The sequence below is a fragment of the Scyliorhinus torazame genome, chromosome 4, assembly GCF_047496885.1.
Source record: "Scyliorhinus torazame isolate Kashiwa2021f chromosome 4, sScyTor2.1, whole genome shotgun sequence".
NCBI classification, from domain to species: Eukaryota; Metazoa; Chordata; class Chondrichthyes; order Carcharhiniformes; family Scyliorhinidae; genus Scyliorhinus; species Scyliorhinus torazame.
In genome coordinates, this window is record NC_092710.1 from 333,841,596 (window position 1) to 333,858,137 (window position 16,542).

Genomic DNA, 16,542 nt, shown 5'->3' on the forward strand with positions numbered 1-16,542 from the left:
CTGGCCAGCTTTCCGAGCATCGACGCCACAAATACTGTCGTGTTCCTCCCCTCTGGTTCCTCCGGGGGCCCGACGATCCATCGGTTCTGCCGGCTGGACTTGTTTTGCTTCCCCTTCCCCGCCTTCCGGGTCATCACCAACCTCGCCAACTCAGCTTTGAGCAAGACGATCCGCTCCTCCTGGTCCGTGACTGCCTTCTCCCCGTCCCGCACCATTGCCTCCTGGGCCCCCAGTCTCCACTCCACTCTGTCCGATTCCTCCTTCATACTGGCCAACGCGGCCTCTGCTGCTGACTTCATTGCGCCATGAGGTCCTCTTTCACCTCTTCTCTGTGCTTCTGGAGTTCCACTATGATGAACTCTATCAGCTTCTCCATCATCAGCCGAGCTGGCGTTGGCGAACCTGTTGGGCCCACCAGGCCTGGTTCTGGGCCATCCAGCGGGTCTCCCTGATCTGGGGTCATGGTTTTCATAGAATTTACAGTGCAGAAGGAGGCCATTCGGCCCATCGAGTCTGCACCAGCTCTTGGAAAGAGCACCCTACCCAAGGTCAACACCTCCACCCTATCCCCGTAACCCAGTAACCCCACCCAACACGAAGGGCAATTTTCCTCTCCTTGCTTTACTTTGCGGCCTAGTTGCTGGCTCGGTTAAGTAGTAGATGGGGGTTAAGCTGGGGAACGTTTTGCACTTTTGTTGCCCGTTTCCGGGGTCGAAAGTTCTAAACAAAAATTTCTAGGGGAGAGACACCTTTCCTGTGACCGCCCAGCTCACGTCCGCCACGGGACTTTGGATTTAAAAAGACGAAGAGCCATGGCAGCAAACAGACAGCGGAGTGGACTTGCTCAGCCAGATAGCACAATCCTGCCCCCATGCAGTAACAGAGATATCCCTTCAACAGGCCCCTGGCAGCAAGCTGGAATGGGACCATGCTGTGTCGCCCCCGTCCTGTCAATCAAAACTCATCACTAATTGTAGGACTGTTCACAATCTATCAGGCAGCCATCAGCGACACACTCAGGGACACATCTTCATTATGCTGTAATTATACTGTGTCATTTGACATGCAAATGATTATATTTGTTTATTTTTAAAAAATGCTTCTTTCCCAGTTCGAGATTCATTCTTGCCCATCGTGAAGCTTTATTTTCTCGTGAAGTACACGTTGAACGGAATCATGGAATGGTTACAGCACAGAAGGAGGCCGTTCAGGCATCGAGTCCCCGCCAGCTCTCTTTCTTTTTGTCACCATTGCTTCTTTTGCAAATCACTCTAAATTGGTGTCCTCTGGTTCTCAACATTTCTGCCGATGGGAACATTTCCTCCCGATCCACTTTGTCCTGATCACTCGTGATTTTGAACATCTCAATCAAATCTCTCAACCTGCTCTTGTTTGAGAAAACAGTTCCAACGTCACCAACCCATCTATATAACTGAGGGTTTTCACCCCTGCAACCATTCGCTTCATCTTTTCTGTCCCTTCGGGAGACTTCCATATTGTATCGAAAATATGATGTCCAGAATTGTGCAGCATGCTCAAGTTAGCAAAGAACCAGTGTTTCATAAAGGTTCGTTATAATTTCCTCGATTTTGTATTCTACAAAGCCGAGGGTCCAGTATACTTTATTATCCACTTTCCCGACCTGTCCTGCACATATACTCCAGACCTTTCTGCTCCTGCACGGCCTTTATTTTATATTGCCTCTCCTCATTCTTCCTATCTAAATGAGTCATTTCCTACTTCTCTGCGTTACATTTCATCTGCCACGTGTCTGTCCATTCCTCCAGCCTTGCGACATGTCCTACGCTCTTCACAACTCACTATGAATCATAGAATCCCTACAGTGCAGAAAGATTCAGCTCATCGGGTCTACACCCTCTGAAAGAGAACTCTACCTAGGCCCTCAGCCCTGCCCTGTCCCTGTGACTCCATAACCCCACCTAACTTTTGGGCACTAAGGGATAATTTAGCATGGCCAATCCACCTAATCTGCTGACCTTTGAAGTGTGGGAAGAAACTGGAGCACCCGGAGGAAACCCACATAGAGAAGGGGAGAAAGTGCAACCTTCACACAGACAGTCACTCGAGGCTGAAATTGAACCTGGGTCTCTGGCAAAGTGAGGCAGCAGTGCTAACCACTGTGCAATCGTGCTGCCCCTATGCGTCTAAGTTTTGTTTTAACTGCAAATTTTGAAATTGTGCCCTGAATCCAAGTCATTCATATGTATCAAGAAACGTAGTGTTCCTAGTACCAATGCCTTGGGAAGCCCCAGGCTAGTACCTTCCTCCAGCACAAGAAACAACCAATAATCTTTAATAATATTTATTATTGTTCCAAGTAGGCTTACATTAACACTGGAATGAAGTTACTGTGAAAATTCCCTCGTCGCCACATTCTGCCGCCTGTTTGGGTCACAGAGGGAGAATTCAGAATGTCCAAATTACCTAACAGCACGTCTTTCGGGACTTGTGGGAGAAAATCGGAGCACCCGGAGGAAACCCACGCAGACACAGGGAGAACGTGCAGATTCCGCACTGTCAGTGACCCAAGCCGAGAATTGAACCTGCGATCCTGGCACTGTGAAGCAACAGTGCTAACCACCGCGCTACCGTGCCGCCCATACAATCTCTGTTACTTGTCACTCAGCCAGCTTTGTACCCATGTTACCACTGTCCCTTTTATTCGTTGGGCTTACACTTTACTCACAAGCCTGTTGTGTGACACTTTATCAATTGCCTTTTGGAAGTCCGTGTGCACAACACCAACCACATTACCCTCATCAACCTTCTCTGTTACCTCATCAAACAAAACTCAATCACGTTGGTTAAATAAGGTTTGTCTCTAACAAATCTGTGCTGGTTTTCCTGAATTAATCAGCACTTGTGACTATTAATTTTGTCCCGGATTATCCGTCCTATCTGTTTTTCCACCAGCGAGGTCAAACTGTGATTGCTGGTTTATCCTCACATACATATTTTTGAACAAGAGTCTAAATTCTCCAGTCTTCTGGCACTACCCCTGGATCTAAGGATGATTGGAAAATTGTGGTCAGTACCCCTGATCCTTTCCTCCCTCAGAATTCTCAACTCGTCCTGCTGGACATTATCATTTGAATATGTAAGAGTTTGCCTTTTGCAGAGAGACACAAGACAGGGAAGTTAGCTTTTTACTATGGAGGGAGAGAGGAAGGCTCTAAAATTCAGCTTTTCTTTATTCATGGGATGTGGGTGTCTCTGGCTGGGCCAGCATTTATTGCCCATCCCTGAGGGTGTTTAAGAGTCAACCACATTGCTGTGGGTCTGGAGTCACATGAAGGGCAGACCAAGTAAGGATACATTAGTGAACCAGATAGGTTTTTACAACACTCGCTAGATTTTTAGTTCCAGATTTCTGTGGAATTTAATTTCACCAGCGGCAGTAGTGGGATTCGAACCTATCGTCTTCTGGTCCAGCAACAATGCCACTACGCCATCGGCTCCCCTTGGCAATGCCAGGGGAAGATAGGTGCACAGGAACATAGGAACAGGAGCAGGCCCTTTAACCCCTTGCATCTATACTGCCATTCAAAGAGACCATAGCTGATCTATGACCCAACACCCTAGTATCTTCGGTTAGCACAAATCTATCCATCTCAGATTTCAATCTAAGGTTGACCTCGCACAATTGCCGTTTGGAAGTCCATGAGCACGACATCAACCACATTACCTATAGTTCCGATTTTAGTCACTCCGTGTGTAGAGGTGTTTCCGAATTTCACTAGTGAAAGATCCAGGAAACATTTTAATTACATTTTCACTTTTAAACTGTTACCTTGCTTTCTTTTCTTTTAATACTTTTTAAACTATCGCCCATACTTCCTTTTCCATCCAGCTCTACCTGGCCACCATCTCTCTCGACCCATCCAATCTCAAACTGCTAATCCCGCATCCAGTACCGAGGTGAAGACTAGATATGATGAGCAGAAATTTCCTCCAATTATTCATTGGAGAGAATGAAGCCATTGTTTTTGGATCCTGCTCCAGGTGCCATTTCCTAGATACGGACTCCATCCCTCTCCCTGCGAACAATCTGAGGTTAAGTCAATCTGTTCGCAACCTTGGTGCCACATCTGACCACAAGACAAACTTCCAACCTCAAACTCATGCCATTACTAAGAGTGCCTATTTGCAACTCTGTAGCATCGTTTGAGTCAGGCTGCAGTTGGCACCCCGTGGGCTGGGGGCCGCCGCACACCCTGGATGCCCGGCCGCCTATCAGGACGAGGAGGAACACAGAGGGGGAGGACAGCGATGGCCCAAGGGTACAGGTATTTTTGTTTATTTGTGCCAACGTGTGCCACAGGACGCTTCATCTCAACTAGGAGGCGGTGCAGCACCTATGCCATGTCCTCACGGACTTGTCACCCCGTGGAGGAGGAGGATACCCTCTCCTGGAGACCATGAAGGTCACTGCAGCCCTAACCTTTTATACAATGGGTTCATTCCAGGGCTCGAGCGGGGACTTGTGCGGCATTTCACAAGCTGCAGCCCACAAGTGCATTTGTGAGGTCACGGATGCTCTGTCTGCCCGGGCAGCAAACTATATAAACTTTGACTGGACCAAGCCCACCAAGATGTCCGGGCAGCAGGATTCTCTGCCATCACCGGAATGCCCCATGTCCAGGCAGGGATAGTTGGCACGCATGTCACCTTACGCACACACCAGGGCATCAGGGAACGCCCCTCTTAAACAGGTAGAGGTTCCACTCCGTGAATGTTCAACTCGCATGAGACCACCACCTATGGATTATGCATGTGCGTGCACACTTCCCAGGGAGCGTGCATACCTGCTACATCCTGGGACACTCGGAGATTCCCGGTGTCTTTGAGAACTACTCCAGGATGACGGGTTGGCACTTGGGGGATGAGGGGTACCCGCTGAGGTCTGGCTGAGGACGCCAGTGCGGAGGCTGGAGACCGAGGTGAAGACTAGATATGATGAGGCCCATGTTGCCACCCGAGCTGGCTTTGAGTAGTGCATCGGACTTCTGAAAATGTGGTTCAGATGCTTTGACCGCTCTGGCGGTGCACTGTAGTACCTTGCGGAGGGCTGTCCGCTTTGTGATGGTCTGCTGTGCCCTCCACAACCAGGCACAGCAGCGAGGCAGCAAGCTGGAGAGGCATGAGGAGGAGACCTGCAGCCTTGTCTGAGGAGGATGAGGAGGGACCGGACCAGGAGGGCCTGGAGGACAGTCGATGGCGAGGGTCCGGCATGCCCGGAGGGCTAAGGGTGCCCTTGTCCACTTCTCATTGAATGAGGCTTTGCCTGTCAGCTCACCCTCCCACCTACCTAAACCTCCCCCCACCCCAATCATCCCCTCACCCATTGGCCACTCTCTCCCCCCATTGACCAGCCCACCTGCATTCCACTCTCCCCACCCAGTTTCCACCTTGTCCCCCGCCCCCCCCCCCCCACCCTCTCCCATTCCCCGAACATTGTATACGCACCCCCCCTCTCCCCGACTGCCCTGTTCCACCCTCCCAGGATTGGTGCATACCACCCTAGGGTGTTGGGCCTGTGTTGGCATTGTTAGCGGGTCAGTATAAAAGGCAGGACAGTGGCGATAACTCGCTGTGGGGTTTATGCCAAAGTTCTGTTTTCTGCTGACAGCACGTTCATGGGGTCACAAATCGGGGGCTCTTGCTGTATGACCACCCTGCCTGGGGCTGGAGGGGGAGGGGTAGCAGGGTCCGACAGCAGTATCCTCAGTAACTTGGCCACACTCTGCAGTGCCTCAGTAATGTCCACCTGCATCTGGGACACGTCCCTCGGAGACTGGGCCATGATGCCCAGGCTCTCAGCCATGGCTGTCACAGACTGAGCCATGACTTCGACATCACCACTCATGATGCTGGCATCGCTCCCAGGCTCTCCACTGCGGTCCTCACCCCAGCAGTGTTGGTTTCGGCGGCCCGCATTGTCGGCATCATCTCCAAAGCATGCAGCCTTTGGGACTCCTTCAATTGGCTGTGGAATTGCTGGACTGTCGCTGACATCCCTCCTGAATCTCACGGCCATGCCTTAATGCCTGCACCAGCTCTGGGCATAACTTGCCCAGAGGCTCGGCATCGGACTGGGACTTCGCTGAGTCCTGGAACCCAGCAGGCCTCCGACTGCTGCCTCTCTTGGATGTTCCTGGCTCCACCCAATGTGCATCAGCAACTGTGTGGTGCTCACCAGATTGTGGTTTGGCAGATGGCCTGGCCCCATCAGATGGAGATCCTGCGAGAGATTAGACATGTGATCAGTGAGAGGGAGGGATCATTCTGTCTGACAGGAACAACTCACTTGAGGCAGATCATCTGGGTGAAGGGGCAGCGGATCCTCACCTCTGCGGCGCAGGAGAACCTCGCTGTAAATGACCGCTCTGCCCTCGGGCAACCCTGTGATCTCCAGGGCCCATTCCTCATAGTGTCCACCCATCTGGGCCCTTTCCTGCTTGTTATGGGCCAATTTCTCTTGTGGGGACAGAGAGGGGTCATTATAATACATCAGGAGCATCTCTTGCAGGCAGCCTGTGGGCACCGTTCCTAGGCACGGAAGGCCTGTGCTGGTGGGTGCCAGGATGTGCTGGGCAAAGCATGGTAATATGCTTTGGGTGGGGTATTGGGGGAGGTGCAAGCCCACCAACTTGTTTTGGGAGGTGGGTGATGCCGGAGGTCCCGAGGTCAGGGGGTGGCAGACGGACTGATGCCAGGCGGCCGGTCCTAACTTACCCTTGCAGCCCTGGTGGAGGTCGCCGGTCTTCTTGCGACGTTGGACAATGGTCCTCCTGAACACGTTGCCCGAACCGACGGGCGCTGCCACTGCCTCCCAGGCGGCATTGTTGGGCCCGTCGCTGGCACTCCGTCACCCTCGGGGGAAGAGGGTGTCCAGTCTCTCCTCCACAGCCTCCAGCAGCCTGGCCAGATTGGCGCCCCCGAAGCGTGGAGTAGGTCTAGGTGCCGCCTGGGAGTGAGTTCGGAGGGAGAGGTTTACGAGGAGCTCGCCCTCGTTAGCAGGACACGGTTCTGGTAAATCAGCTGGCGGGACAGTCAGTTCCGCCGTGAAGCCCGTGGGGGATCATTTTCGGCACTAAATACGGGCTGTGGTCTTGCCGGTTTGGCCACCAGGAAGCACCTGATTTGACACTTCGATCTTTCTGCTTACATCGTGCCCAATATCTCCTTCTGAAGCTTGTTTTTCTGTTCAAGTCCCCGGACTGGTGCACGACCCCACGACCTTCCGACTCAAAGGCGAGTGTGCTACCCACGGAAACACAGCTGATGTTCAGTTAATTGCTGTGCCTTTGGGAAGATTGACAGGAATGGTTTTGGAATTATTGCTATGATGCAGTCTGGCTGGTTTGATGGAATAGGGGTGAGCAGCAGGAATGCCAGCAGCACTGGCAGACAACGTGGAATTTAGCACTGGTTCCAATAACAACAGATGGCCTGACGTAGACTGCTGTACATTTGTATTTCTTTATATTGGCGGTTGTAAGGTGGAGGGGGGGAGTTGAACGCAGAACAGCTAAGGCCACTTGAAGCAAGTCAGAAGAGCACAGGTGTCTAACCATCCGGAACTACTTCTAACCATCCGGAACCATTCATTTCCATTTGGATGTTTAGGGCTACTACTCAACTGGAAATGTTCAGGTGGTCCCTGGGCTTTGCCCAAGGGTCACCCCTCCTGCCGTGGGTGAGTTGGGAGTCTGCTGGGATTTACTAGTAGGGGACCAGGGGCCGACTGCATGGGGTTTCCCCTTGGAGCCACCATGCTGGTGAGATGCCCTCCCGATAACCCCCTGGGATCAGTGTCGGTGTTGTAGGGGTGGGGGGTTGGGGGGGGGGGGTGCACTTCTCCGTCAATTCCGACATCTTGAGCATCCCCCATTTGAACTATTGCTGGCCGTGCCTTCAACTGCAGAGGTTCTAATCTCAGGAAGTCCCCTCGTAGGCCCTGCATCATTTACACATCCTTAAAACCCCATCACTGACCAACCCTCTGCCCATCTGCCCTGCAATATCTCCCTCTGTGCCTCAGAGTCAAATGATGTTTGATAATAATAATATTAATAATAAATTCTCCTTTCAAGTAAGTTAGGATATTTATTTCACTATATTGAAGGCACATTGAGGAAGATGTTAGTGTCTGTTCTTGTAGCTGGGTCATTTTTACTTTGTCCCTGCTTATGAATATGACCCCCCCCCCCCCCACCCCCTGTTCCTCCCCAAAGCAGTTAAGTGAGCTGTCGGCCTGCTGTAGGCCGCAGTGTATAAGGGAGACCATGAACTAGAACAAAACAAAGAACAATACAGCACAGGAACAGGCCCTTCGGCCCTCCAAGCCTGCGCCGATCACGTGTCCTGTTTAGACCAATCGCTGTATCCTTCTATACCCCGTCTGTTCATGTGCCTATCCAGATAAGTCTTATAAAAGTAATATAAAATAAATAATATAAAAGAAGACAGGAAGAGAATTTTTCAAGATATAAAAGATAAGAGAGAGGCAAAAATAGACATTGGACCACTGGCAAACGTGGCTGGAGAAGTAATAATAGAAAACAAAGAAATGGCAGACGAACTGAATAGTTACTTTGCATCAGTTTTCACAGTGGAAGATACCAATGGGATACCAGAGCTCCAGGAGAATCAGGGGGCAGAGGTGAGTGCAGTGGCCATCACCAAGGAGAAGTCTGGAAAACAGAAAGGTCTGAAGGTGGATAAGTCACCTGGACCGGATGGACTACACCTCAGGGTCCTAAAAGAGATAGCTGAGGAGATTGTGGAGGCATTGGTGGTGATCTATCAGGAATAATTGGAGGCAGGGTGGGTCCCAGAGGACTGGAAAGTGGCTAATGTAACACCCCTGTTTAAGAAGGGAGGGAGGCGCACATGACTGGGGCAAGGCTGAGTTATTTTTTGGGAGTAGAGGACAGGTGTGTGAGGTGTTCGGGGAGCCAAGCAAATCACGGCCACATGTTCTGGGCGTGCCCAGCGCTGGATGGGTTCTGGAGGGGCGTTGCGAGGACGGTGTCTAAGGTGGTAAACACCTGGGTTAAGCCGGGTTGGGGGCTCGCATTATTTGGGGTATCGGACGAACCAGGAGTGCAGGAGATGAAAGAGGCCTTTGCATCCCTGGTAGCCCAGCGGAGGATTCTGCTACAGTGGAAGGATGCGAGGTCCCCAAGCGTGGAAGCCTGGATCAGCGACATGGCAGTGTCCATTAAATTGGAGAGGGTAAAATTTGCCTTGAGAGGATCTGTGCAAGGGTTCTTCAGGCGGTGGCAATAAGGGGGGGGCTTTTGTTGAAAATATGTAAAAATTTGAATAAAATTATTTTTTTTAAAAAGAAGGGAGGGAGGCAGAAGATGGGAAATTATAGGCCGGTTGTCTGACTTTGGTAATTGGTAAGATTTTAGAGTCTGTTATTAAAGATGAGATCGCGGGGTACTTGGAAGTGCATGGTAAAATAGGACTGAGTCAGCGCGGCTTCGTCAAGGGGAGGTCATGTGTGACAAATGTGCTAGAATTCTTCGAGGAGGGAGCAAGGAAGTTAGACAAAGGAGAACCAGTGGACGTGATTTATTTAGATTTCCAGAAGGCCTTTGACAAGGTGCTGCATAGGAGATTGCTAAATAACTTAAGAACTTATGGTGTTGAGGGTAAATAACTTAAGAGCCCATGGATAGAGGATTGGCTGACTGGCAGAAGGCAGAGAATGCGGATAAAGGGGTCTTTTTCAGGATGGCAGCCGGTGACTAGTGGTGTGTCTCAGGGGTCGGTGCTGGGACCACAACTTTTCACAATATACATTAATGATCTGGAAGAAGGAACAGAAGGCACTGTTGCTAAGTTTGCAGATGATACAAAGATCTGTGGAGGGACAGGTAGTATTGAGGAAGCAAGGGGGCTGCAGAAGGATTTGACAAGCTAGGAGAGTGGGCAATGAAGTGGCAAATGAAATACAATGTGGAAAAGTGTGAGGTTATGCACTTTGGAAGGAAGAATTTAGGCACAGACTATTTTCTAAATGGGGAAATGCTTAGGAAATCAGAAGCACAAAGGGACATGGGAGTCCTTGTTCATGATTCTCTTAAGGTTAACGTGCAGGTTCAGTCAGCAGTTAAGAAGGCAAATGCAATGTTAGCATTAATGTTGAGAGGGCTAGAATACAAGACCAGGTCAGACCCCATTTGGAGTATTGTGAGCAGTTTTGGGCCCCGTATCTAAGGAAGGATGTGCTGGCTTTGGAAGGGTCCAGAGGAGGTTCACAAGAATGATCCCTGGAATGAATAGCTTGTCGTATGAGGAACGTTTGAGGACTCTGAGTCTGTACTTTTTGGAGTTCAGAAGGATGAGGGAGGATCCTATTGAAACTTGCAGGATACTGCAAGGCCTGGATAGAGTGGACGTGGAGAGGATGTCTCCACTTGTAGGAAAAACTAGAAGCAGAGGACACCATCTCAGACTAAATGGACGATCCTTTAAAACAGAGATGAGGAGGAATTTCTTCAGCCAGAGGGTGGTGAATCTGTGGAACTCTTTGGCTGTGGAGGCCAAATCACTGAGTGTCTTTAAGGCAGAGAATGATAGGTTCCCGATTAATAAGGGCATCTGAGGTAATGGGGAGAAGGCAGGAGAATGGGGATGAGAAAAATATCAGCCATGATTGAATGGGGGAGTTCCGGGTGCGGCTATGCGGAGCTGAGCCGCACGATTCGGCAGCTCCCGCTACCACGGACTTTCGGGCTCGCTAGAAGAGCCCCAACGGAACCTTTTTTGAAACTAACCCGTGCGGAAGGTAAGAGGGAGGTCCCCCTCCAACTTGTATGAAACGGACTCGAAGCGTAACAGCCACAAAAGTGGCATTGAAGCAACGGGAAAAACCGGGGAAAAAAGTCAAAATGGCGGCGGCCAGAGACAAAGGTGAGCTGCAGGAGCTGGAGCAGCGGGAAGGACCGGGGAAGAAAGATAGAATAGCGGCGGCCAGAGACAAAATGGAGCTGCAGGAGTTTATTAGGCACTGCTTCGAGGAGCATCACGAGGAGATGTGTAAGGAAATTCTGGCGCCTATGCTTTCGGCAATCGAAGGACTAGGGATCACCCAGAAGGCCCACGAGGTTCAGATCCAGGAGGTACAAAAAAGAGTTGGTCAGAACGAGGTCGAGATCTTTGGCCTGGCGGTGAGAGCGGAGCAGAATGAGGCGCTACACAGGAGGTGGGCGGGAAGACCCGAAGACCTGGAGAACAGGTCGAGGAGAAAGAATCTGCGAATCCTGGGTCTCCCTGAAGTAGCGGAGGGGGCCGATGCCGGGGCATACGCGAGCACGATGCTCGGGGCGATGATGGGCAAGGAGGCCCCTTCGAGGCCGCTGGAGCTGGACGGGGCACACCGGGTGCTGGCGAGGAGGCCCCGGGCAAATGAGCCGCCAAGAGCGATGGTGGTGAGATTTCACCGGTTCACGGACAGAGAGAGGGTCCTGAAATGGGCCAAGAAGGAGCGGAGCAGTAAGTGGGACAATGCAGAGATCCGAATATACCCGGACTGGAGCACGGAGGTTGCAAAGCGGAGAGCGGGTTTCAACAGGGCCAAAGCGGCGTTGTACTGGAAAGGAGTGAAATTCGGAATGCTGCAGCCAGCGCGACTGTGGGTCACATACAAGGACCAACACTACTACTTTGAAACGCCTGAAGAGGCGTGGACCCTTGTACAAGCCGAAACGTTGGACTCTAACTGAGGGTTTGTGAGGGTAGGGGGGATATTTGAGGTTTGATGTGTGATGGTTGTTGTATATAGGGGGTCAATCACAATCACGCGTAGGAAATGTTACATGGGCTGGGGGAGAGAGACAAGGCCGCAGCAGGAGCTGCGCCAGAGGGGGAGGAGCGGGCTTTGGAAAGCGCGGGGTTTGGTTTTTCCCGCGTGCGGGAAGAAAGGTGGGAGGGGGAACTCCCACACGGGGAGGTCAATGGGATAGCGGGGGTAGCCGGGGTCAGCAGGTGTCAGCTGACTTACGGGAGTGACATGGGGGGAGCAAAAAAGCTAGACAGGGGTCTAGCGGGGGGAGGGTTGGGGGGGAAGGGGGGGGGAAAGGATTGCTGCTGCACTGGCTGAAAGGGAATGGACATAGAAGAGGTTGTCGGGACGGGGGTCCCCCGTCTGGGGGACTGGAGGGTGAGGGAGGCGTGGACACGGGACTGGCCCAGAAAAGGAGATGGCTAGTCGGCGGGGCGTGGGGGGGGGTGAGAGCCCCTCCAATCCGGCTGATAACGTGGAATGTGAGGGGCCTGAATGGGCCGGTGAAGAGGGCTCGAGTGTTCGCGCACTTAAAGGGACTGAAGGTGGACGTGACCATGCTCCAAGAGACACACCTGAAGGTGGGGGACCAGGTCAGGCTAAGAAAGGGATGGGTAGGACAGGTATTCCACTCGGGACTGGACGCGAAGAATAGAGGGGTGGCAATATTGGTGGGAAAGCGGGTGTCATTTGAGGCCAAGACTATTGTAGCGGACAATGGAGGGTGATATGTAATGGTGAGCGGTAGGCTGCAAGGGACGTGGGTGGTGTTGGTAAACGTATTCGCCCCGAACTGGGATGATGCAGGATTCATGAAGCGCAAGTTGGGGCGCATTCCGGACCTGGAGATAGGAGGCCTGATAATGGGAGGGGACTTCAATACAGTGTTGGATCCAGCACTAGACCACTCCAAATCAAGGACTGGAAAGAGGCCGGTGGCGGCCAAGGTACTTAGGGGGTTTATGGATCAGATGGGGGGAGTGGACCCACGGAGGTTTGCAAGGCCGCAGGCCAGGGAATTTTCTTTCTTCTCCCATGTACACAAAGCCTACTCCCGGATAGATTTCTTTGTTCTGGGTAGGGCGCTCATCCCGAGGGTGGAGGGGACGGAGTATTCGGCTATAGCCGTTTCAGACCATGCCCCGCACTGGGTTGAACTGGAGCTGGGAGAGGAGAGGGACCAACGCCCGTTGTGGCGGCTGGATGTGGGACTGCTGGCGGACGAGGTGGTGTGTGGGAAGGTGAGCGGGTGTATCGAAAGGTATTTGGAGGCCAACGACAATGGGGAGGTGTGGGTGTGGGTGGTATGGGAGGCATTGAAGGCGGTGATCAGGGGAGAGCTAATTTCCATTAGGGCGCATAGGGAGAAGACAGAGGGTATGGAAAGGGAGAGGTTAGTGGGGGAGATTTTGAGAGTGGACAGGAGATACGCAGAGGCCCCGGAGGAAAGATTACTTGGGGAAAGACGACGGCTCCAGACAGAGTTTGACCTGTTGACCACAGGGAAGGCAGAGACACAGTGGAGGAAAGCGCAGGGGGCGACATATGAGTATGGGGAAAAGGCTAGTCGGATGCTGGCACACCAGCTCCGTAAAAGGATGGCAGCGAGGGAAATAGGGGGAGTCAAAGATGGAAGGGGAGCCACGGTTCCGAGTGCGACGAAAATAAACGAGGTATTTAAGGCCTTCTATGAAGAGCTGTACTGATCCCAGCCCCCAGCGGGGGAAGAGGGTATGAGACGATTCCTAGACCAGCTGAGATTACCGAGGGTGGAGGAGCAAGAGGTGGCTGGTTTGGGGGCACCAATTGGGTTGGAGGAGCTGAGCACGGGTTTGAGGAGCATGCAGGCGGGGAAGGCCCCGGGACCGGACGGGTTCCCGGTGGAGTTCTACAGGAAGTACGTAGACCTGTTGGCCCCGCTACTAGTGAGGAGCTTTAATGAGGCAAGAGAGGAGGGGACCCTACCTCCGACAATGTCGGAAGTGACAACTTCTTTGATCTTAAAGTGGGACAAGGACCCACTGCAATGTGGATCGTACAGGCTGATCTCGCTCCTTAATGTGGATGCAAAGTTGCTGGCAAAAGTGCTGGCCACGAGGATCGAGGACTGTGTCCTGGGGGTGATTCACGAGGACCAGACGGGATTTGTAAAGGGTAGGCCGCTAAACACCAATGTGCGGCGGCTCTTAAAGTGATAATGATGCCATCGGAGGAGGGAGAAGCGGAGATAGTGGCAGCTATGGACGCGGAGAAGGCCTTTGACCGAGTAGAGTGGGAGTACCTCTGGGAGGGGCTGCGTAGGTTTGGGTTCGGGGGAGGGTTTATCAGTTGGGTTAAGCTCCTTTACAGAGCCCCGGTGGCGAGTGTAGTGACGAACCGGCGGAGGTCGGAGTACTTTCGGCTGTACCGAGGGACGAGGCAGGGGTGCCCCCTGTTGTTCGCATTGGCGATCGAACCATTGGCCATGTCATTGAGGGAGTCTAATAAATGGAGGGGGGTGGTTCGAGGGGGAGAAGAGCATCGGATGTCGCTATATGCAGATGACCTGTTGCTGTACGTGGCGGATCCAATGGAGGGGATGGTGGAGGTCATGCAGACTCTAAGGGAGTTTGGGGAGTTTTCGGGCTATAAGCTCAATGTAGGGAAGAGTGAGCTCTTTGAATTACAGGCGGGGGACCAAGAAAGAGGGATAGGGGACCTACCGCTGAGGAGGGCGGAGGGGAGCTTTCGGTATCTGGGGATCCAGATAGCCAGGAGTTGGGGGACCCTACATAAACTGAATCTGACGAGGTTGGTGGAGCAAATGGAGGAGGATTTTAAAAGATGGGACATGTTACCGCTCTCGCTGGCGGGTAGAGTGCAGTCGGTCAAAATGGTGGTCCTTCCGAGGTTTCTGTTTGTGTTTCAGTGCCTTCCCATCGTGATCACTAAGGCCTTTTTTAAGAGAGTAGGCAGGAGTATTATGGGGTTTGTGTGGGCGAATAAGACCCCGAGGGTAAGGAGAGGGTTCCTGGAACGCAGTAGGGACCGAAGAGGGTTGGCGCTGCCAGACCTGGGGAGCTACTACTGGGCAGCAAATGTGTCGATGATCCGTAAGTGGGTTCATAGATTATCATAGAATTTACAGTGCAGAAGGAGGCCATTTGGCCCATCGAGTCTGCACCGGCTCTTGGAAAGAGCACCCTACCCAAGGTCAACACCGCCACCCTATCCCCATAACCCAGTAACCCCAACCAACACTAAGGGCAATTTTGGACACTAAGGGCAATTTTATCATGGCCAATCCACCTAACCCGCACATCTTTGGACTGTGGGAAGAAACCGGAGCACCCGGAGGAAACCCACGCACACACGGGGAGGATGTGCAGACTCCGCACAGACAGTGACCCAAGCTGGAATCGAACCTGGGACCCTGGAGCTGTGAAGCAATTGTGCTATCCACAAGGCTACCATGCTGCCCCACGTTATGGAGGGAGAGGGGGCGGCATGGAAGAGGATGGAGATGGCGTCCTGCAAAGGAACGAGTCTGGGGACGTTGGAGACGGCACCGCTGCCGCTCTCGCCGACAAAGTATACCACGAGCCCGGTGGTGGCGGCAACGCTAAGGATCTGGGGCCAGTGGAGACGGCACAGGGGTGCAATGGGAGCATCGGTGTGGACCCGATCAGGGGTAACCACCGGTTTGTCCCGGGGAAGATGGACGGGGGGGTTCCAGAGCTGGCATCGGGCGGAGATCAGAAGAATGGGGGACCTGTTCATTGACGGAACGTTTGCGAGCCTAGGGGCACTGGAGGAGAAGTTTGAGATACCCCCGGGAAATGCCTTTAGATATATGCAGGTGAGGGCTTTTGTGAGGCGACGTGAGGGAATTCCCGTTGCTCCCGGCACAAGAAATTCAAGACAGGGTGATTTTGGGCGCATGGGTCGAGGAGGGCAAGATGTCGGCAATGCACCAGGAGATGAAAGAAGAGGGGGAAGTGCTGGTAGAAGAGTTGAAGGGTAAATGGGAGGAGGAACTGGTGGAGGAGATCGAGGAAGGTCTGTGGGCTGATGCCCTAGGTAGGGTTAATTCCTCCTCCTCGTGTGCCAGGCTCAGCCTGATACAATTTAAGGTGGTTCACAGAGCTCACTTGACGGGGGCGAGGTTGAGCAGGTTCTTTGGGGTGGAGGACAGATGTGGAAGGTGCTCAGGGAGCCCGGCGAACCATGTCCATATGTTTTGGTCATGCCCGGCACTGGAGAGGAGTGGCGGGAGCAATATCTCAGGTGGTGAAAGCCCGGGTCAAGCCAAGCTGGGGGCTAGCAATATTCGGAGTAGTGGACGAACCGGGAGTGTAGGAGGCGAAAGAGGCCGGCATTCTGGCCTTTGCGTCTCTAGTAGCCCGGCGAAGGATCTTGCTAATGTGGAAGGAGGCGAAGCCCCCCAGCCTGGAGGCCTGGATAAATGATATGGCTGGGTTCATAAAGTTGGAAAGGATTAAGTTCGCCTTGAGAGGGTCTGCGCAGGGGTTCTACAGGCGGTGGCAACCGTTCTTAGACTATCTCGCGGAGCGTTAGAGGAAGGTCGGTCAGCAGCAGCAGCAACCTTGGGGGGGGGAGGGGACGTCCGGGGAGGGGGTGAGGGGGGAGGGGGAGCTGCCTGGGGGGGTGGATGAGCAAGAGATAACATGAAGAGTCGGGGAAACTGGCACCTACGGGAGAGAGCCAGTGTACAAAGCTAT